A 22,645-nucleotide genomic window follows, 5' to 3' on the forward strand; every position below is an offset into this window, starting at 1 on the left:
TACTCATACCGAAGACTGCCACTATAAACCATAAAACACTAACTGAAGGATTATCAAGAATTTCTTATTTAACTACAGAAACCATTAGACTGAAAGAACTATAGGAAATAAATGACATTAATTTAACGAATGGAAAAGGTAAATCCTTTTTTGACCTCATCCCATAGTCCAGGAACACATACTATACGCGCGTTGTTTGAAATCGTACACATACCAAAATAAAATGAATAGTAACCTCAACCGTGAAAGAATCCTTTATTTTCATTCCTTATATTACACATTTTTAGTGCCTTCATTTAGAAATAAATCCGTACATTAGGTGAATGTGAAAAATGTTAATCTAAATTCTACAAACCTAAGTGTCACGACAAGCATGTATGCTGCATTGAGCATAACAAGACGAAAGGGGTTATTGACACTCTGTTGTCTCAAACCACTCTGAATACATTTCACATTTCATCAGTTTTGTCTTTCCTGCCACGGGTGAAGGCGATCGGAGCAGACACCCATTAGATTTTTCATACAATTTTTTCATGACACGTTGGCAGGATGATGGCAATTTTGAAATCTTACCAAATGAGAAAATGTCAAAAATTGAACTGACATCAATAGTCGTCAAGGAGACAGGCAATAAAAAAAAAAATAAAGCTTGCTTAATTCATAAGTAATCAACATTTTTTTTTACAGCAGTAAGGAACATTAGAGCTTATTTTGGAAGAAAAGAATTCTATCTTTAATTAACAGAACACATCAAATTAACTGAGCTTTTCTTTGTTTCATTTCTATGTGAGAAGTGTGATTCTTCAGGGACTGTACATCCAAGCTCAATATTAACAGAAACACATAGTATAGGATACCAGACATTGCAGTTTTAAGTCAAGCAATTCTAAATTTGAGTGATGCTGTTTAAAAATGTGAAAAGAATTAAAAATAACCCCTGTATATTACCCTGGAAACAGTCTCTATTAAATAGAGGGGCAGTAATAAAAATAAAGACACAAATTTTGAACAGAAACACAATTAGCCGAACCCTTGAAAAAAAACTCATAAAAATGTATTGAAAACAGTTAATTTCTGATAGTCAAAAGCTGTATGAAGCTGTCTCTGTATTTAAACAAATAGTCTAATGTACGTATTGTCTATATGCATCTAAACATGCAACTACAAATCTTTCAAGGATAATAGTCAGAATGTTCCTTTGTTTGCATGAGTCAAATATAAAATCCCTCTGTATTTATTACTGTTTTAGAATTAAAACTAGAAACAAAGAACATTTACAATAGAGCAAACATGCCACTCCCTATACCAGGTTTAAAAAAATAAACAAATTACAAATATATCACTAGGTTCCAATAAAAACCATCCTTTGTCTAAAAAGCTGTCATTTTACACAATAGTGAGATACGTACAGCCTTAAAATCAAAGGATTTGATGAAGCAAAGATAGACTGCATTGCCATCTACAGGCATCAGAATGCAAAAACAGCCATTTCAAATTATGAACTCAAGTCATCTAAAATCTAAATATTCTTTGCTTGAGAAACAAAGATGTGGGATGCATAGTTATTTATAATTAGTTGGTGTATACACACACATATAAATATATATATATGTGTTTTAGTCGTGCATTATGTTGTATGGCTCCAAGATTCCTTACTTAACAGAAATTGTGAATAGAACAGTGTAAATGGAGATTTCGTTTCTAGTTTAACGCTGTTTTTATTGGAAGTGCAAAGCTTGGTGTATATCATTGTTTCATAAATAAATTGACTTTGCAAATTCATTATTTAGCACAAATATTACATGCCCAATTCAAGCTCACTGATTCAACTGAAGAAACGGGATTGTGTTCATTAATTTTCAACATTCCTGGTGCTGAAATTCAGGGTTGGAACAATAATCAAATCCAAATTTCCAAAGGCATAGAAGTATCTTATAAATATATGTTAACTTTCAATGACAAAATCCAAGGTCAACAGAGTTAAATAATTATACTGTAACTGAGGAAGCCAAGAAAGTTGCAGGAAGAGAAATCTGGAAGATATTCAGTTGGGGTTGGCTGAGCCAGACTAGTAGTCAGTATTAATTTCCTTTCAGTTATATTTACGTGGTACCATTTTTGTAGTCAAGAAAAGGCCTATCTTATGTTATTTCATGGTAATACAGAAATCATGTTCATGGAAAGGAGAGTGACTACTAGTGTGCAGGATGCCCTGAGTTTAATAAAACTCTAAAGCTACGATATACATTAATGATCCAGGAAGTCACTTCTTCTGCTACATCCATCATCTACAGCAGAAAATGAAGTCTTTGACAGCATTATGGAATTACTTCTGATCTTGTCAGTAATTTGTAGGTTATAATTAATATTATAAAAATCTGTGTGAAAACTGTGCACAGTAAGGATTGGTATTTTTTTTACACAGTCATATTAAAAGAAAATTACTGTACACTCCATAAATTGTTGATGGCTAAGGCCTACATGAACATGTACGAAGTATGTAAAGCTATGGAATAAAATTAAAAACGACTGTATGAATATATTTCAGGCAGCAACTATACTTAAATATACAATTAAATAAGATATTGGTTGAAATTGCAAGTTTTGTTAGTGCAAAGTTAATGATTGCTTGTTATTAGATTTATAAATAAGTAGAAAAGGTTTACATGCGAATAGTATGTGACATGTTACAAAGGACAGGGGCATCAGGTTTATTTAAATTGCCTCTGTTTTTTCTAGTGAATTATTCTTACTGCTATTTTCATGCATGTGTTTACATTAATGCTCTCGCAGACATATGATTTGTCCACTAAACTGAATTGCCTGTTCACGCCATAACGTCGCACTTTCTGCAGTAGCTATCATGGTGTAATATTAATGTTCAATTACCTGTTTTCAGTTTGTTCTGAATTTACAATAATAATGGATCTGCTCCCATGAGTGACCTATAATAAATAATTTTGTGGCACTTCCGGTCCTATTGTTAAAAGAGTAAAAATTAGAAAAATAATTAGCAATTTATGTTGTGGGAATTGCAGTTTAACTTGAAAAACTTTCCTCAAAGATAATGCAGAAATCAGACTTTTAGATGAAGCAAATAAGGATTTTTGAGCCTGAAAAAAAACCCAACAAAATCTAGCATCTAAATTATTGACAAAATTATCAAAGCAAAACATCTACATTATCTATGCTGGATATTCTGAAATACTGTTTATCGGTGTGCGAGGTACAGTACATAGAATTTACTAAAAATGATCAAGCCCTTTTGTTAGCAGGAATATTACAACTACGGAAATGGAACTGTATTGAAAATGTCACAAACTTAAATAATAGATGAAATTTATAAAAAATGTACAGGTGAATAATAATCTTTTGTTCATAAAAAGTCAATGTCTGGCATAGCCATTAAAAATAAGCAGCAGAAACCCTTTGCTTAGTGCTAACTTTCTAAAATACTCAAGGTTTCTGCGTTCAAGTCGCTGCTTCGTGTAGTCGTCCTTAACAATGGACAGCAAGCAGAGATATCCTGCATTGCTTTTATGTAGTGGCGTAAGTTGCTATTATGTTGTTGGTTTGTGTTAATTCAAATTTCTGATCTGCTTTTTAATTCTTAATTGTTCTTTTCATTATGTTTGCTGCATTTCCATAGGAAAATATGATTTTAAATGTCCATCGGCATATAGTCCCCCACGATGGGGGAAAAAAAGCTGTAAAATGTGTAGATTATGCTACTCATACCAATTGCTCAAGAAAAATATTCATCACATAACATTTTGTGTAAATACTGGGGTCTGGACTTGGGTTGAAAGAAACTATTTAACCAGTAATAGGCCTCAATTAACTCACTGCAGTCAAATCATTTATCCCAATAATGAGGCTCAGGTGTACCTATAACTTTAGCTGTTTATTGCTTTGCAACAGTGACATCGTGAATGAGATCACCTCTGCCGTGATAAACAATAAAGGTTTTTACAGAAATTTCTTCACATTTAAATATTGTGTTGTGTATAATGGCAATTCTATCTATAAATTATTTTTGTGAAAAAGGCTTCCTGATTACAGGAGCTCAAATCAGGTTACCACCGAGTACCAAATGCTAAATCTATAAATAAACTGGAAAAAAACACAAGAACTGATATGGGGAGTTTACAGCATAGGGTTGGATACAGAACAATTGTTATCACCTTTGTGGTAAAGTGCCCACAGATTCATTATAGGGAAAAATTCTTTACAGCATTCCAACTGAAAAAGATATAACCAATCTAGTTTTAAGGGTAAACATACATGCAAACATTAAATCGATATTCCAAAATAAAGTCTTTAAATGAATAAAATACATGGTAGAAAGTATTTTACTACATTGTATTTTAGACATCAAAATTGTCCATAATCAAAACCTGAAAGTAGAGGAGTACAAAGAAATAACTACCATGGATTTATGATTACTGAAAATCAATATCAGTTATTGATCAGTAAATTACTAATGAGATCAGATGAGTATTTTCTTTGGCATAGTATACATAACCCAATTGATGTAACACGTTTTTCATATTTATATCTCACATCAGTGTAATTTTTGTTTTCAGTAGCAGGGGAATGACTGATTAATTTTATAGTTAACCAATAACAAGCTGCAAACTTTAAAAAAAAAATAATCCTCTTCTGTTGAAAAACAATGGAGATGAAGGATCATACAACTCCAGTGCATTTATTAATCCTACATCACTTTTAAAAGGCTGAAATATTGTGCTTCCACATTCTGATATGACCAGTGAAATTTTAAAAAAAAATCTAAAATTACTATCTGAAGTTCTGATAAAGACACACTCTCATCATCGACACCTCCGGGCAAGGCCATCTAATAGGGACAAATTGCCAATGACTGCCCAAGCAACTACCACAGACTGCTGATTTGTGGATTGATACTGATGTTTAATGATCCCCTTGGGTGGATCAATAGTAATAATCCTCTTTTCTGCCTTTCTTTCTTATTGGCACTACAGACTAGGGTTTCGGTGGGCACTCTGTAGCAATTGCAAGCTTACAGTGCTGTAAAGCAAACATTCTACAAGTTAAAACGCCAGGTAGAGAATAAACAGAATTTCATTGCTTTACACATTAGAAGTTTTAGTTTCCTTGATTTGTGATTAAGATTATATAAAAACTAATACATGTCTGGGATTAAATCCATGAAAAACAAAGCTTTCTCCTGTTTTTCTCAATTTGTCTGAATTGCTACACTGTTCAATAGTAGACTAGATTTTATTTTAGAAAATTATTTTCATTTGAAAAACCGATTAAAAATTAAAATGTGAATTCTTGTAAATGAACAAAAATAACAGTTGATTCAACATTTACATTAAATTCTGTCAACTCTCAACAAATTTGCATATGTAGGATTGTGTAGAACCTTCACAGCATCAGGACTTCAATTGCAAACACACCTCTGTTTAAGTCACTCCTGACAGTATTGTTACAATTTGGCTTTAGATTTGTAAAATATAAAAACGCTATAGATTTTCCTGTATCAATAAATAAAAATACCAATAATACAAATAGAAATATTTGTGTGTTATATACTTAATTCAGCACCTTTTGTTCATATAAATACTGTTGCAGATTCTGTAAATTTCAGCAATAAATGTCTGATTGTCAGGCTGTGCTCCATGTTTAATGATCATAAAATTCAATGCAAATAAAATCAGGTTTAAAAATGATGCTGAAGAAAAGGGAAAACAAATAAAACTGAAAAGTACTATCAATTAAAAAAAAAATCAGCCCTAATAAAGAATGCATTCCGACAGCCCCTAGCAACTAATCAACCTTGTACAGTAAATCAAAAGCCCTCTCCCGCTTACTTGCATAAGCGATCACATTCAATTCATTACATCATTATGTCATATCCATACTAATCTCTGCCCTCACACCTCCGTGGCTTTGACATGCAAATGAGCTAGAAAAGCGCACATTAAAAAACACCGCAATCATGTCATGATTCTGAGCTTCAAGCCCCCCTCTGCACACAGGGCTTGTGATCAGAAGAAACAACAGCAATCTGTTGAGGATCAGACACTGAGGCAAGGAGGAGGGGAGATGGATACACACATACACGTGTCACAAACGCAGCCTGTGTGCCTACTTTGCATATTCACATGATTTCCATGCTCATCTGCTTTGGCAGTCAAGTACAAGTTTTTTAAAGTCTCGCACTATGAAGACATAAATAAAACGAGGAAAAGGGTAGACCTGCCTTACCTCAGCTTGTTTGCCTTGTGCTCTTGCCTTGGAATTCCCTGTGGCTGCTTTGAATTTTGAGCTCCATCCTTCAAGGTTTTGCTTTCCCCTCCTCTCCCTGAGTTGTGACTGGTATATAAAAAAATAAAAAGACAACTACATGTTAAGCCAGCAGGCAAGACATCATGAAGCCTTGGATAGGGGGAGGGAAGAGAGGAGGGGTGGGTCACAGTTAAACGCTTTACAAAGGGAAACCTGAAGGCTTTCACAACTTGTAAGAGTCACTTTTCCAGACGTTGCTCTGAGGAGTTGGTGGTTTGGGGCTGGAACCACAATGCAAACATGTGCCTGGGGTTAAAAAATTGAAAGCAAAAATCTTAAATATATATTCAAAATCGGGATCGCTAGGTACAAAAATAACGAAATAAATAAATAATCTATGGCACAAATTCAGACAAAAATGCCACTTAAAGAGGTACACTTTGGATTGATCGAACATCTTTAAGTAAAAGGTAATTTTAATCACATGTCTGCAGACTCTCTCTCTTCTGTGCAACTGAATTTGATGAAAACATTTATGACAGGGGCCATAGCTGCAACAGAAAACCATAACTAGAAAAAAAATGCATTCTTATGTTTTAAAAAGAGAATAAATTCAGTTTCAAATGATAAGATGTAATTCTGAAACAAAATATCCAAGGGATGATAAATTACTCTTTTTTTTAAAGAAGTCAGCCATATTGAAAGTAAGCCAAATAAAAGAAAACCTTTTGTCAGTTTAAGAAAAAATAAATAAACCGGTGGAAAAACTTGGTGTCATTTGCCCAAAATGTACAAACAAATGCTTAATAGTTTTAAATTTCACACAAATTTAAGAAGCGGCGGTGGAGAAATAAGAAACAGAGATAAGCTGATGCCCTTTTTTCTTTCCCTGTTGATGTACTTCTTTTATCTACTGTGCCCTGAACAGGATCACATGGTGCTGCAGATACAGAGCAGGGGGGGGGGTGGAGAAAGAGAGAGGAAAAAACACACACACACACACACACACACACACACACACACACACACACACACAAAGAAAAAAAGACAAAATTTGCATGCTGGACTGATCTGACAGAATCTTCAGCTTGCTTTCCCTGGTTTTAGCCTGAAGACGCATGACCCTGCTGTGGCGAGCAGCAGCCGTGGAGGTGACCCCATGCTAACCAGCCTGTTAGAACTAATAAGGTACACCCATAAGCGACACCACTGACATTACGCTCTCCTGCAGAATTTGTCTATTTGTGCACTAGTGGGATCTAAATTTGCTGTTTCTCGCAGTATTATGTATCATTACACTTCCAAGACAATTTTGGTTATTTCAGACACTTACAAATACACTGCTGCGGGATAATTTATCAATAGCATCAAAGAGAGAGATTGCAAATGGCTGGCTGAAATGGAGGACAGTCCAAAGATGTTCTGAGATAATTTTAATTCTTCTAATTTCAACACAAATGGTTTCAGGACAGCAGTTTCTCCTCTGACAGCATGTCAGCAACCATTTACATTATTTTTATTTCTCTCTCTCTCCCCTCGCTCTGCTGAAATCCTCCATTTTGTGATCACTTGTGATCATCGCAGCTTCCTATTTGCATGCTACGAGATGGTGGCAAGCAGGGGGAAGAAAAAGACAGTATGAGGAGTGAATGTCAAAGCCCACTTCTGGCATTTGCTCATTTAAATTCAATCATGCAACCTTGCAGGAGCTGAAAAATAGATGGCCTGCATTATGAATTTCTGATCAGCAGACTGATAGGTTATGAGAGAGGACAGTAATCCTATTGAACAGCCTTTTTCCAAGCTAGGGCATGAGACAGCTGCCCTTCAGAGATTGTTATTTTTTCTTACCCTCCTATTATTTTAGCATTTTCCCCCATATTTTACTGAATGTGACATGAATTATAGCCGCTTATATTTGCATCTGAAGCTTCATTGATGTGCCGGCATTAATCATGAACACCATTTTAAAATTAACTACATGCCTTTTTTTGTTTACACTTTAAAAGCTCAATATATTTCAAACTCAACTATTCTTTATGGGTCTTATTGCTAAAGATAAGAAAACAAGTACTGATAAATGCTAATGCATGTTTGAAGATTCATTTAATTTGAATCATATTTTTAAAAAAGCCAACAACACAAATTCCTAAAAATGTGATCAAAATGTATATTATTTCAACAAACTTAGCAGTAAGCATAAAAATGAGGGGAAAAAAGAAAAATTAAGTACTAGTTAGGAAATAATATTTCTCTTGTTTAATATGTAGCATGATGTTGCAAGCATACTCTTAAATCTAAGCGCTAAGCTTTGCCTATTCAGTGCTTCTTACTTATATTCTGCTATTAGACAAAGGATTAAGGCAAATCTATAAATCCTAAAACACACAAATAAAGTAGATTAAAATGCAAAAAGCTATAAAGACATTAATGGAAAACAGAAATATTTCAATCAAATAATCTTTTTCATCGCTAGGAACAAAGTAAAATGCATTAAATTAAAAATAAATGATAGTCATGGCTTAGGATATTTTTAATATAAATAATGAAATCAGTCACCATGCAGTTGTCTTCTCTTTCTATTACACTTGATAATGGCATATCTTTGGGATTTTGCAGTTTAAAATATTTAAAACCATTTTTTAAAAAATATATCATTTAAATCTCTGTCAACTCTGTAGAAAATGCCACATCATGCGAATAAAATCTGGTCAAGCCAATAATTATTTATGGTATTTGCAAGATATAAATGAAGGAAGTGTTCCACAGACGTATGCGTCAGCACAACTCTATTTTGGCCTTGGTACTACCGCAAATGGAGGGTTTGGGCCAGTCAGAATGACCACGAGATTCCCCTCCCAATGTTGCTGTAAATACAGAGGGTGAGTCATCTGCCATCATACTTTGGCCCCTGTTTTCACTCTCCGGTTGAGTAGAAATACAGCTATTGGAGAAAAGCAAGCTTATTGCATCTCTGGGCTTCAAAGTGGAAAAATATGTTGAAATATTTCTGAATGGATCTCCCTCCTCAGCATGACCAGGAACAATGTGGGTTTCTTAAAAAATATCATGGTTTTACAAACTGTTATTTGATGCAGACACAAGTGAATAGATATTAGAAACATGACAATGTAACATGCAAATAAATAGGTACTTATAAAACTCGCTCTTTGTTCTTTCTTGTATTTCATTCATGTCCTGAATGTTTGTTGATAAATGATGCTTTTCTTTCTGTGCCAATTTTCTTCACACCCGCTAGGAGGGAGATTACTGCTTGCAGGGGCCTGGGTCCACAGGCTCTGATTGCCCTCTGGTATCTTGGCCTAGTGGCCTTTAATTCATGTGTGAGAACAGACAGTGAATGGCGGATGGCTATTTGGTCATGGGAGGCATCACAAGCAAGCCTGATCCTGTCATCACCTGACATTCACACATGCACTCTTCCAGCAGGGGTCCAACATGGATAAGTGGCAAGTAGTGGAAACTCTGGCAATTTTTCACTCGTTAACAGAGAAATGCTGGAGCCAATTGCAATACCCTCCTGCTGCCTCCAGTGAGATTATTCTCCCTGGGTAGGTTTGACAAGGCATTTTTTAAAAACCTCATCTTTTCGTTAGGGGGGTGAGCAACATTCCTAAGGACATTTAGCTACTTATCTTGTACCCTGTGCCTTACATCATACTTTCTGAGACAAATGAGAACATAGCCATAAATGCAGAGCATAAGTTCTGTACTTGCTCATTACCATATACTAAAACGAGTGGCATAGGGTGGGGTCATATCGAAGGAATACTATTTCTGCTATCTAGTTGGACATGTTTTACATTTGACAGAAGGTCAATGGTTTCTTAAACATATTTGATTTTCTCTTGATTGTTACATTCCTGTTAACTGCACTATTTTATTCAGAACAGAGGATGTGCATTACACAGGGAGATATTGCCATAACACATCCAAACTCTTTCAGAATATTTAATTCAGTGCAACGCAGCATTGAATTTAGGTGAATCCACTTAATTTGACACATCAACATGCAATAAGGTTTTGCTGAGCAAAACTTGGTGCGCTAGCTGCCATCAGAAGCATGTACTATAGCACTGTAGCCATGTCTGCACTCCATATTTCAAAATTTAAATGCTGCACAAATCGGCAGAGGACAAGATATGAAGAACTTTCACAATCTTCGGCCCAGTGCACAAATGAAGTAATTTTGTCTCAGCTCAGCTGGGATTTTAAGTGGTTGAGGGATGCTGGTGTTAACAGTCAGAGCATCATTACACTTGCAGGCACTGCACTAAACCTTACACCGGGAGACTACTTGATAGCATGCATCTTTCTTAACAAGATGCAAAATAAGAAACACATTTGCCTATTATTAAACCCCACTCATAAGTGGTTGCAGGGATCCTTTTTTGCTAAATATTGGGAGGACCCTGGGGGATTGCTGTATGGTAACTAGAGATGAATTTCAGACAGGGAGCCTTTTAAACCAGCAGTGAAGGAATCTGAAGCATCAGACCATGAACATCAGTTTTAAATGCTTTTTCCTTGCCAAAGGAGTAAACACTTAGTAAAAGAGGGGGGAAAAAACGAGAGCGCTGACACGGATTGGCTAAATACACTGGATGGATTGAGGACATTAAGCACTGTTTCAAATCTGGCAGTGCATTAAAGGCTTACACTTCTTTTAAGATGGCACACAAGTCCACTTTATGCAATATGGAAAAGATTAAGGATATTAATTCATCTACCACCTAATCAATTATAGGTTATGTACTGGACTTCTGTTTCTACACAGTATTCATCATCAAATTTACACTGGCCCTGTCTGTGTTGTTCCACAGAATTCTAATACACTGGCACATGAGGTGCACAATAGTAATATGATATATTTAGAAAGGTTTCTTACACTGCTAAAGCTCGCAAGCAGTCCATCTTATCTTGGTACTGCTTAAGCACCTTTTCTTTGACATGGTTGATTACTGAAGCACTTTGGAACCACTTTAGAATCTTTGCGCCAACTAAGTAAAACAAAACTACAGATTGCCGACAATCTACGTGGTAATTTAACACATTTCTCACCAATTTCCTAAAATCCACTAACTGGGCATAAATCTAGAGTATATTGCAACGGCAACACAAGCAATTTATTCATTCCAGGTGTGTGGCTGTTTTATTTATGGCTCAGCATCTTTTCTGTCTGGGACTTCAACATGAGAAATTCTACTTTGTAGCCAGCTGCATACGATTGTTGTGAACCATTACACTGTGTATGAAAATCCTTCTGTGTGACAACACAATCATTTTACCTCTGCAAGTAGCCTGTGTGCTGCCCATGGTTCCAATGCTCATCACTGTAACCTTTTTATCCCTCTGAACTCGAGAAAAGAAGTTTTCTATTAGGAACAAAATAGAACCCATTCAGGGTTATTTCGACATCAACTAAATTTTATACTTACATCTATATTCACCCACATGCTCTAAGGCTGATCTGTGCACTGGTGAAAATAGAGTTAGCTTCCCTAAAACTAGTTTTATTTTAATGATCCTAGCCAATTATGTTCTCATGAATCACACGTATACCTGCTCACTATTTAGATACTGACAAACTTAACATGCATACAGTATTTTTATGAAGGTAATTATTTGTCCATTTTGACATACTGTAGTCCAAAATTCTGCTTAACCAGATACTTCATCCATTTCAACAATAATGTTGCCAAGGATTTGGGAAAGGAAACATCTGACATGATATTTCTTCAAGGTTATTTTTTGATTATATTCACAATATGATTGGGCAGGCACGCCAGGAAAAAAAAAACAGCAAATTCTTTGGCACTTTTTGTTATTTGTCTTTTAATTTAAATGGTTCTTTTCAGTGGCTTCCAGAATACGAAGCAACTTTAATTTAAACCATAGTTATTAAGATAATTACCATATAATACATATTTATAGTGATTCTATCTACTTTTAGCATCAATTTAGGTTGCCTTAAAAAATCCATAGACCCTAAAATGCCTTTTTAAAGTGTTTTTGCTAGTGTCTGGGTGACACATTTACCATAGTAATCAGATGGAATAATCACTTCTAGCTAACACCTTAACTGCAAGATCAAGCCTAAAAATCCTATTTTTGCGCATAAATATTCTACATTAACACACAAAGTCACTAATGCCTTGTAATGTACAGTTGAGTCACTATACTCTCTGAAATTCACATACATTTGTCTCATAAGCATGTAGTAGTTATGTTGTTTCAATCAATGTGCTTCAAAATAATAGCTACCGCATAACTACTCCTGATGGTAAGTATAAAATATTAAGGACTGTTGAAATATATGATAATGAGATTTGGCCATATTCTCTATAATACTAGCTACTGAAAGATGGCAGTAAACTCATTAAATTACAATATGTATGATATGAAGTTTAAACTGAAAAATACAAACAAAAATTATAGTCATTGTATTAGACAGAAAGAACAGCACTAATGCTTTTTTAATGTAATATTTAAATTACTGCTAGCTAATGCAGGGTGTTCTGTTCATTTCGATTGCTGCCAAGGGTTCAAGGGGGGGAAAAAATTAAAGTAAATTTTTTTATAATCAAGGTACAACTGCCCTAAGCAGCAAGTGGCACTCATCTAAATAGCCTCTGCCCCTATTATGTCAGTCTTTTATTCTCTGGGCTATTGAATTCAATATACAAAAACTCCATCATACAGCAATATAATTTCTGCGTCTGGATAAGGAAGGATTCTGGGTAATTGGTTGGCTGCAGTTCACTCATTGTTCACAGCTGCCATCAGGAGATTCATAGAGCGTCTGGAGAGATTTCCCCCTTGCGCTTATTCCACCCTAGGAAAAAAGTCATTTGTCTGATTTATTTATGATGCAATGAAGGTATGCTGAATGGATCAGGATAACCTAACACTGGTCAAACTGTCTGTCAGTAAAGATAAAGTACACTCATACTCCAATGGGCACACAGTTTTAAACCTTCTCCACACCTAAAACTATAGCCTTTGTTATCATCGTCTCACGCATAACAAGTTCCACCCTATAAAACAAAAACAAAATGGATTTGTGCAGTTCGATGTGTTCCTATTGTGCAGTGTTGCATTTGTTTAAAATATATGTGCTTGACATTCAATTCAATCTTTTGATGATTTTATAATTTTGCACACCGGTCAGCAAGTGCAGATTATTAAAGTAATTACTGGCCTTTTTCTTTGCTGCCCCAAATAGCCTTTAACATCACAGGTTAACTGCTTTCTGTCATAATGCAAACATTATTTTCATAGTCTATCAGGCACAGTTCCCAAAGCATAAGAAACAGTGATTATTTGTAGGCAAGACTAGCCCCTGCAGGCACGATCTGCTATTGCAATCACAGAGACATCAAGTGCTTTGATATTCTGTTTTTGTAGGAAACGTCCATGGAGGGGGTTGTTTATCAAAGCAAATGCTTCATAAACTAGTTACATTTTCACCAGCAAAGAATAGACTGCATTCTATGAAATACGTGAAATGTAAAATAGTCATGCGATGAATGACAAAAAGAAGCTTTACCACGGCTTTTGGTAAAGTATCAATTCTCTCTCCTAACTGAATAAGTTACTGTCCCACTCAACAACAGACTAAATTTAACTACATTTCCCTACCACTGTTAGATTAATTTTACTTAGTCAAAAAAACAATGTTTTAAATCTTATTGCGCTGCAATAAAAAAAATTCTAACAAATGCTCAGATAGCACCCAAGTGCTAAACAAGGTAACTATAATTACAAAACATGGAAATAGAGGCTGTGTCTCTCCTTCATTCAGTTGCCAACACTTATTCCCCCCTTAAAGCTAGTTTTTCTCCCAGAAATGCAGCAGATCGAACCAGAAGTGTTATCTGAAATATTGCTTTGTCGGTATGTCACGGCAATCACTGTAATTGACTGAGAACATTTTGTTTCTCCTGTAAGTCAAAAATTTGAAGCAGGGAATTATTTACAAATATAACAAAATTTGCTGTGTGAAAATATGGGATAAAAAAAAAGAGTACACATTTTGACTGGATAAGTATTTGAAGTGTGTGATTATTAATTTAAATGTAGCATTGCAGCTTTTGTTAGTTTTCACCCTAATTAATAATCACATGTACAGACAGATCTGAATGTCATTTGCAGCAACTCAACTTGGCGAAAGAAAAGTCTGAGAAGGAAAGGAATTCAAAACAAAGAAAAACAGACATGTTTATATAAAAAAACGACTTCTCAATAGCATTCAGCAGTTTAATGGCTTAAGTCTGCTGTGGCTTGATTCTTCAGTTACTTATCAGATATTCAATCACTTTAAAGGTATGATGGTCCCCCATCAGTCTCTAAGAGAATATACAAGTTTTGCAATTAGTACCTTTTTGTTACCAAACCACTCCCCTCTTCACTTCAAGGACCTGTGTAGCCCTGAAAACTTGTCCCTGTGCATATTTTTGTTCATCCAATAAACACCATCACACAAGTGAGTTGCTATAATGGGGAAATTTATATATTCCTCAGTGATAATGCATCAAGCTGCAATGATGCTATGGGGGGGGGGGGGGTAATTATAACAGGCAATGGGTTTCAGTGGGTATCATGTGGACCCAACATCATCATTCTGTGGATTTTATTTGCTGGATCTGATTAACTTATGATTGACGAGCTGCCCGCCCAATAGTGTTGGTGAGGGGCAGCTAACAGTGTTGGTTATGGGGCAGGATTTTCCAGCAGACCTGCTATGGGCTATTAAAAGCGTAAATGGAAGGATTGAGAACCAGAGGACACAGATTTAAGGTGATTGGCAAAAGAACCAAAGGCGACATGAGGGAAAACTTTTTTACGCAGCGAGTGGTTAGGATCTGGAATGCACTGCCTGAAAGGGTGGTGGAGGCAGACTCATTCGTGGCTTTCAAAAGGGAATTGGATAAGTACCAGAAGGAAAGAAATTTGCAGGGCTACTGGGAAAGGGCGGGGGAGTGGGACTAGCTGAATTGCTCTAGCAGAGAGTTGGCACGGGCTCCATGGGCCGAATGGCCTCCTTCTGTGTTGTAACCATTCTATGATAAAAGGAAGGTTGCATTCACACTGCTGACATTGAGATATTTCCAGCAAGTGCTGAGACCAATCTGGAAGATGAGAAGCAAGCCCCCAGGTTTTCTGATACATCCATGGAGGTCCTAGTGAGGGCAAGGATGGACATCCTCTTTCCATCACATGGGAGAAAGATGCCCAAGCAGAACATTCAACAAGCCTAGAGAGAGGTGGCGGAGGTAGTCAAAGGAGCATCAACCCTGGGTTCAATGCAGAAAATAGTTGAACAACCCAAGCAGAGCCGCAAAGGTGAGCACAGGTCTTCACGTATCCATTTCTCAGCATTATAACGGGCAACTGCATTTTCCCAGCAGTCTGAACACTTCCCTCCACTGCACCGTATCCTTGTTCACCAGTCACAAGTGACCACTGTATTACCTCTCCTTCTCATTCCAATCATACTCTAACCCGATTCTTGCTGCCTTCACAGCAGGCATGAACAGTAGTCAATTCTCACCCGTTAGCAATTACAAAACAATTAATTGCTCTGATAACTCCTTTCTTGCTTCATCGTCCAGCTACATTTTTTTCCATTCGAACACCTCCCCATCCTGCTTGCAACTTGCTTTCAGCATGCACATTGTATGAAGCAGCCCCACACATGTGCACATCCCTTTGCAATAGGCAGGCACTAAATCTCCTCCTCTCTTTCTGCAGGAAAAAGTCGGGATTGGCCCATTAACGAGATGGAGCAGGCAGCCCTGGAAATGAGAGGCCAATCAAGAGCAGAAAGCGTCAGAGATTGTGTGGCTGAGGACGACACTGAGCAGGGTGTCTGCCAATTACTGTACGCTTCCATTAACATAGAAACATAGAAGATAGGAGCAGGAGTAGGCCATTCGACCCCTCGAGCCTGGTCTGCCATTTAATGAGATCATGGCTGATCATCCAAATTCAGTACCCTGTCCCTGCTTTCTCCCCATATCCCTTGATCCCTTTAGCCTTAAGAAATATATCCAACTCCTTCTTGAATATATTTAATGCATTGGCCTCAACTGCCTTCTGTGGTAGAGAATTCCACAGGTTCACCTCTCTCTGGGTGAAGAAATTCCTCCTCATCTCAGTCCTAAATGGCTTACCCCTTAACCTCAAGCAATTGCACAACCAGTTTGGTAGCTTCATGCTGCTACTGTGTAGCTTGTCAATGCTATGCTAACTCTTGTCCCTTCTTCTTTAGATATTTCTCAGTATCTGGGCCCTATGGAAGGAAATTTAGAGGAAGGCAATTGTCCAGATGAAGCACCATCCCTCCCAAGCACCAGCACAGAGATTGGCACTCCAGGTGGGTTAGATAGTGTTTTAGTGGGCTTTGAGCTTGGTGAAGCACCCAGCACGAGTGAACAGGAGTAGCGACTAGAGGAAATGACAGCACATGTGACGGCTCGCTGGAAGGCAAGCTCTGCTAAGGAGGACAAAGATTCTGACTTCAGGGGCTAGTCTTCAAATGAAAACTCATTTCAGCACACATTAAAATTGTACAATGTATTGGAAAACCAGCCAAGGAGTTGCCGTACTGTGTCTTGGAGGAGTCCGCTACCTGCTTGTGTGGTGTTCTGTTGTTGGGCATCTGCACTCTGCAGTCTACCATGAAGTGTGTGGTCATCTCTGTGGTTCAATGGTTTCAATGTTTTTATTTCAGGGTTGAAGGTGTAGCAAAGGAGAAAATGAAGACTGTTAATGCAGAGGGGTATTCTGGAACATTTGAGGGGAATCAGGTCAACCAAACCAATCCAGGATACTCACTCTGCACCTGTACACCCTATAAGCTGATACCATGTACAGTAGGTTGTAATGATATTAATCCATGGTGGATTGTGAACTTGGTGATGATACTTGGAGTGATATTCAGGTAAATATTAGGCCTTCTTCAAGCAGTCCCTTTCACCTGCTATGTGGTGCGGGAGGCCTTCCATTGCTATTTTAAATCCACAACCACCCATTCCCACTGGGTAGGGGAAATTAAAATTGCTCCTATTATCTGAAGAATAATTAGAAAAGCCCCACCATTAGTGACCGTACCTTCAGCTGTCTCAGCTCTAAGCTCTGAAATTCCCTCGCTAAACCTTTCCGCCTTTCCCTCCTCCTTTAAGGCATTCTATAAAACCTCTCTCTCTGACCAAGCATTTGGTCACCACCTCTAATATCTCCTCATCTGGCCTGGTGTCAACTTTTGTAATTATGCTCCCGTGAAGCACCTTGGGACGTTTTACTACGTTAACGGTGCTACATAAATGCAAGTAGTTGTTGTAGAAAACAATTTCTATTAACTTTTTCTAAAATAATTTCCTAAATCATTTTTTAAACCAAGAAATTACTTGGTTTTGTGAGATAAACTGAAGAATGCATCAGAAGGTGTGAAATTGGAAGATTATGCTTTGGTGTAACTCAGATGCAACTGAGTTAAGAATCATCAGGTCAGTTCAATAAAGAAAAATCGCCTTCATATTTTACAAGCTTCCATATACTTTTTATTCCACCCGTATAGGTTTTAGTGCAGTAGTTTACAGGTCTAGCATACCACTGCTGGAACTAATTTACAGCACTATTATGCAAGTCTTAGCCCCATCCCGATGAACTGTCAGCTAACAGTTATTCACTTCCTTCCGAGCTCTTCTCTGTCGTTTTCTCAAGCATGTTCCTCTTTTGTATGAATCTATAGGGACTATTTTATATATCGGCAGAGGCCAAGCCTTCAGCTGCCTGGACTCCATACACATTAAACCCTTCTGCCTCTCCTCCTTCAACACACTGCTTAAAATCCACTTCTTCGTGATATCTCCCCTTGTGGCTTCAGTGTCCATTTTTTTCCCTCACCCCCCCTGTGAAGTGCCTTGAGACTTTATTTTCTACGTTAAGGTGCTATGTAAATGCAAGTTGTTGTTGCACTTCCCGATGATTCTCACCACTGCTCAAGGAGAATCCTTGATTCATCAGCTGCATTATGGGCCATTTTTAAAATTAATCTCCTAAATTCTGCTTCAATTGTTAAAAGTTATTAATGTCAAAGTGCTTTTATTTGGTAGCAACTGTTCTTTGGAAAAAAAAAAGATTTGAGGGAAATTTATGTCTTCTTAGATTGTTCCCAGAGATCTCTCCTGTAATAAATTAAAATGTGCAACTAACTTTGCAAAGTACTACTTTGGTATAGATGGTCAGAGACTTTACGACACTATCCTGTGGTGTGATTGATGTGGTTAGGATTAGATGCATCATACATGGTTTTACTTTTAGCAATACTACCACCAGCGGTACCTTAGTTTTCTACTTGGCAATAACTGGGGACCCACGATCTGGCTCAACCTCCAATGTTCCCTATCTTCAGTAGTTACTCATTTTTCCCATTTGGCACTAGCAATGGCCGAGGGCGGTCCAGTGGAAAATGCATCGCCATCAGAAAAACGGGTGGAATAAATGTGTTGCATGGCCATTGCTCCTAACTGCTCTCCCCGTCGATTGCTGAAGAAAATGTTGCTGCAGCAATTTAGCCTTGCTCGGCAAGCATTGAAATAATTAGCTGTGTCTTTCCCCCCATACACAAGATGGAAATACTATCAAAACCTAAATTAAAAGCGCCACTGCCTGCTCCTTGATGTAGACCATAACACGACTTTACATCTTCTGCTGTATAAAATTAAAGGGACAAGCTAAAACATATAAGCACGAACAAGACATGTAGCCTACAACAAAGCTGGATTCAACAGCAACAACAACTTGCATTTATATAGCACCTTTAACATAGTAAAAATGTCCCCTGGTGCTCCACAGGAGCATTATCAAACAAAATTTGACACAGAGCCACATAAAGAGATATTAGGACAGGTGACCAAAAGGTTGGTCAAAGAGATAGGTTTTAAGTCGATCTTAAAGGGGACCTAATCTGACAACGCCTCAATTTTAAATTCTCATCCTTGTTTTTAAATCCTTCCATGGCCTCACCCCTCCCTATCTCTGTAACCTCCTCCAGCCCCACAACCCTCTGAGATATCTGCGCTCCTCTAATTCTGGCCTCTTGAGCATCCCCGATTTCTCATCTACATGTTGCCCCTCAGCAACATCATTCGAAAACACAAAGTCAGGTTCCACATGTATGCTGACGACACCCAGCTCTACCTCACTACCACCTCTCTCAACCCCTCCACTGTCTCTATATTGACATCCAGTACTGGATGAGCAGAAATTTCCTCCAACTAAATATTGGCAAGGCTGAAGCCATTGTCTTCGGTCCCCGCCACTAACTCCGTTCCCTAGCCACCGACTCCATCCCGCTCCCTAGCCGCTGTCTGAGGCTGGACCAGGCCGTTCACAAACTTGCCATCCTATTTGACCCTAATAGGAGCTTCCGACCAAGTTTCTAGTCCATCACCAAGACCACATACTTCCACCTCCATAAGACTGCCTGACTCCACCCCTGCCTCAGCTCATCTGTTGCTGAGACCCTCATCCATGCCTTTGTTACCTCTAGACTTAACTATTCCAACACTCTACTAGTTGGCCTCCCATCTTCCACCCGCCACCTACATTGGCTCCCAGTCTGACAACGCCTCAATTTTAAAATTCTCATCCTTGTTTTCAAATCCTTCCATGGCCTCACCTCTCCCTATCTCTGTAACCTCCTCCAGCCCCACAACCCTCTGAGATATCTGCGCTCCTCTAATTCTGGCCTCGAGCATCCCTGACTTCTCATCACTTGTTGCCCCTCAGCAACATCATCTGAAATGCCTCTTTGACCAACCTTTTGCACTGCAGCAACTCGCCAAGACTTCTTCGGCAGCACCTCCTAAACCCGCGACCTCTTCCACCTAGGACAAGGGCAGCAGGCGCATGGCAACACCACCACCTCCAGGCTCCCCTTCAAGTCACACACCATCCTGACTTAGAAATATATCGCCGATCCTTCATCGTCACTGGGTCAAAATCCTGGAACTCCCTACCTAACAGCACTGTGGGAGTACCTTCACCACACGCACTGCGGCGGGTCAAGAAGGCGGCTCACCACCACCTTCTCAAGGGCAATTAGGGATGGGCAATAAATGCTGGCCTTGCCAGCGATGCCCACATCCCATAAACGAATTTTTAAAAAATTGAGCCCATCCAAAACGCTGCTGCCCATATCCTAACTCGCACTAAGTCCCATTCACCCATCACAAAGAAACATATAAAACATAGAAAAATAGGAGCAGGAGTAGGCCATTCGGCCCTTCAAGCCTGCTCCGCCATTCAATATGATCATGGCTGATCCTCTGCCTCAATACCATATTCCCGCTCTCTCCCTATACCGCTGCGCTCGCTGACCGACATTGGATCGAGCAACACCTCAATTTTAAAATTCTCATCCTTGTTTTCAAATCCCTCCATGACCGCCCCTCGCTATCTCTGTAACCTCCTCCAGCCCTACAACCCTTCGAGATCTCTGCTCTCCTCCAATTCTAGTCTCACGCGCAGCTGCTATATTAATCGCTCCACCGCTGGCGGCCGTGCTTTCAGCTGCCTAGGCCCTAAACTCTGGAATTCCCTCCATAAACCTCTCTACCTTTTTCCGCTCCTTTAAGAGGCTCCCTAAAACATAATCTTTGGCCAAGCTTTTGGTCATCTGTCCTATTATCTCTTTATGTGGCTTGGTGTCAAATTTTGTTTGGTAACGTTCTTGTGGAGTGCCTTAAAGGTGCTTTATAAGTGCAAGTTGTTGTTGAGAGTGAGGTAGAGAGGCGGAGAGGTTTAGGGAGGGACTCGATAGATAAGAATGGAACCAGGCAAGGGCAGTCCCACCCAGCTGGACAATGGAGGAGCGGCGTTGAAGGAGGATAGTGTAGTCAGGCATATCAAAGGCTGCTGGCAGATTGAGAAGGATGAGGACAGGTAGTGCACCACAGTCACAGTCACATAGGATGTCATTTGTCACTTTGATGAGGGCCATTTCAGTGCTGTGGCAGGGGTGGAAATCTGTTTGGAGAGATTCAAACATGGAGTTGCGAGAAAGATGGACATGGATTTGGGAGGTGACAACTTTTTTAAAAATTCGTTCATGGGATGTGGGCGTCTCTGGCAAGGCCTGCATTTATTGCCCATCCCTAATTGCCTTTGAACAACTGAGTGGCTTGCTAGGCTATTTCAGAGGCAGTTAAGAGTCAACCACATTGCTGTGGGTCCAGACCAGGTAAGGATGGCAGGTTTCCTTCCCAAAAGGACATTAATGAACCAGATGGGGTTTTACGACAATCCAATAGTTTCATGGTCACCATTACTGATACTAGTTTTTTATTCCAGATTTATTTAATGAACTGAATTTAATTCCCCAGCTGCCATGGTAGGATTTGAACTCATATCCCCAGGTCACTAGTCCAGGCCTCTGGATTACTAGTCCAGTAATCTAACCATTACACTACCACCCCCCAAAATTCATTCAAGGACTTGAGAGGAAAGGGAGGTTGGAGATGGGGTGGTAGTTTGCAAGGACAGAGGGGTCCAAAGGTGTGTTTTTTTTTTAAGGAGGTTGATGACAGCAGATTTGAAAGGGATTTCCTTTCTTGATTTGAAACCAGTTGGATAAATAGTTGAATAGAAATAATTTACAGGGCTATGGGGGAAGAGCAGGGGCGTGGATGAATTGCATAGGTCTACTGAAGAGCCGGCACAGACACAATGGGCCGAATGGCCTCCTTCTCTGATTTCCAAATTTCATCTAAATTTGCTCCTTAATTCTTGATTAAACAGTAAACAGAAAAAACAGTATTGCTTTGTAACCTGTATGAGGCATATCATCAGGCAGATATTCACTGGGCAGCTTTTCATATTAAAATACAGAAAACAGAAAGAGGCTGGAAAGGAAATTAAAGCTATATTCAGGCCCTTTATAGTTTTGTTCCCACAGTAATTAAACAGCCAACATACTGGTGAAATGCTTTTGTCTTATGCAGGATGTATACAAACCAATTTAACAATCCAAGTGCAAAAACTGCTGGGAATGTCAGTATGTTTTTTTTACATAAACATCTAACTGAAAATATCGCTAAAATTTCATTCCAGGAAAAATGTCCTATTCAAAGTTATTATTTTTCTGACCACTGTACCGATTGTTGAGATTATAACCCCGATAAGCCCATTGCTGTGAGTGGCACGAATGATGACATACGTACTGATTAAACACCTCATTAAATGGAGTTCAGGCGATAATTATTTACTGTTCTTTTCGTAGATCTAAAACTATATGCTGCTGAGGATCTCAAAAGATAAAATGTGGCTACTCAGTTGAAAC

At 38.4% G+C, this 22,645-nt stretch overlaps 1 long non-coding RNA gene across 1 annotated transcript in view; it reads right to left on the bottom strand.

The window, feature by feature from the left end:
• Positions 1 to 22,645, bottom strand: part of LOC147116642 (uncharacterized) — a 125,760-nt gene that overhangs the window by 10,527 nt on the left and 92,588 nt on the right. Inside the window, exon 3 of the long non-coding RNA XR_015078848.1 lies at positions 6,256 to 6,363. This is a non-coding gene — a long non-coding RNA (uncharacterized LOC147116642). The remainder of the gene's footprint in view (positions 1 to 6,255; positions 6,364 to 22,645) is intronic.

The sequence above is a fragment of the Somniosus microcephalus genome, chromosome 6 (assembly GCF_052327205.1).
Source record: "Somniosus microcephalus isolate GS21.2 chromosome 6, FLI_Smic_1.0, whole genome shotgun sequence".
In the NCBI taxonomy this organism is placed as follows: domain Eukaryota; kingdom Metazoa; phylum Chordata; class Chondrichthyes; order Squaliformes; family Somniosidae; genus Somniosus; species Somniosus microcephalus.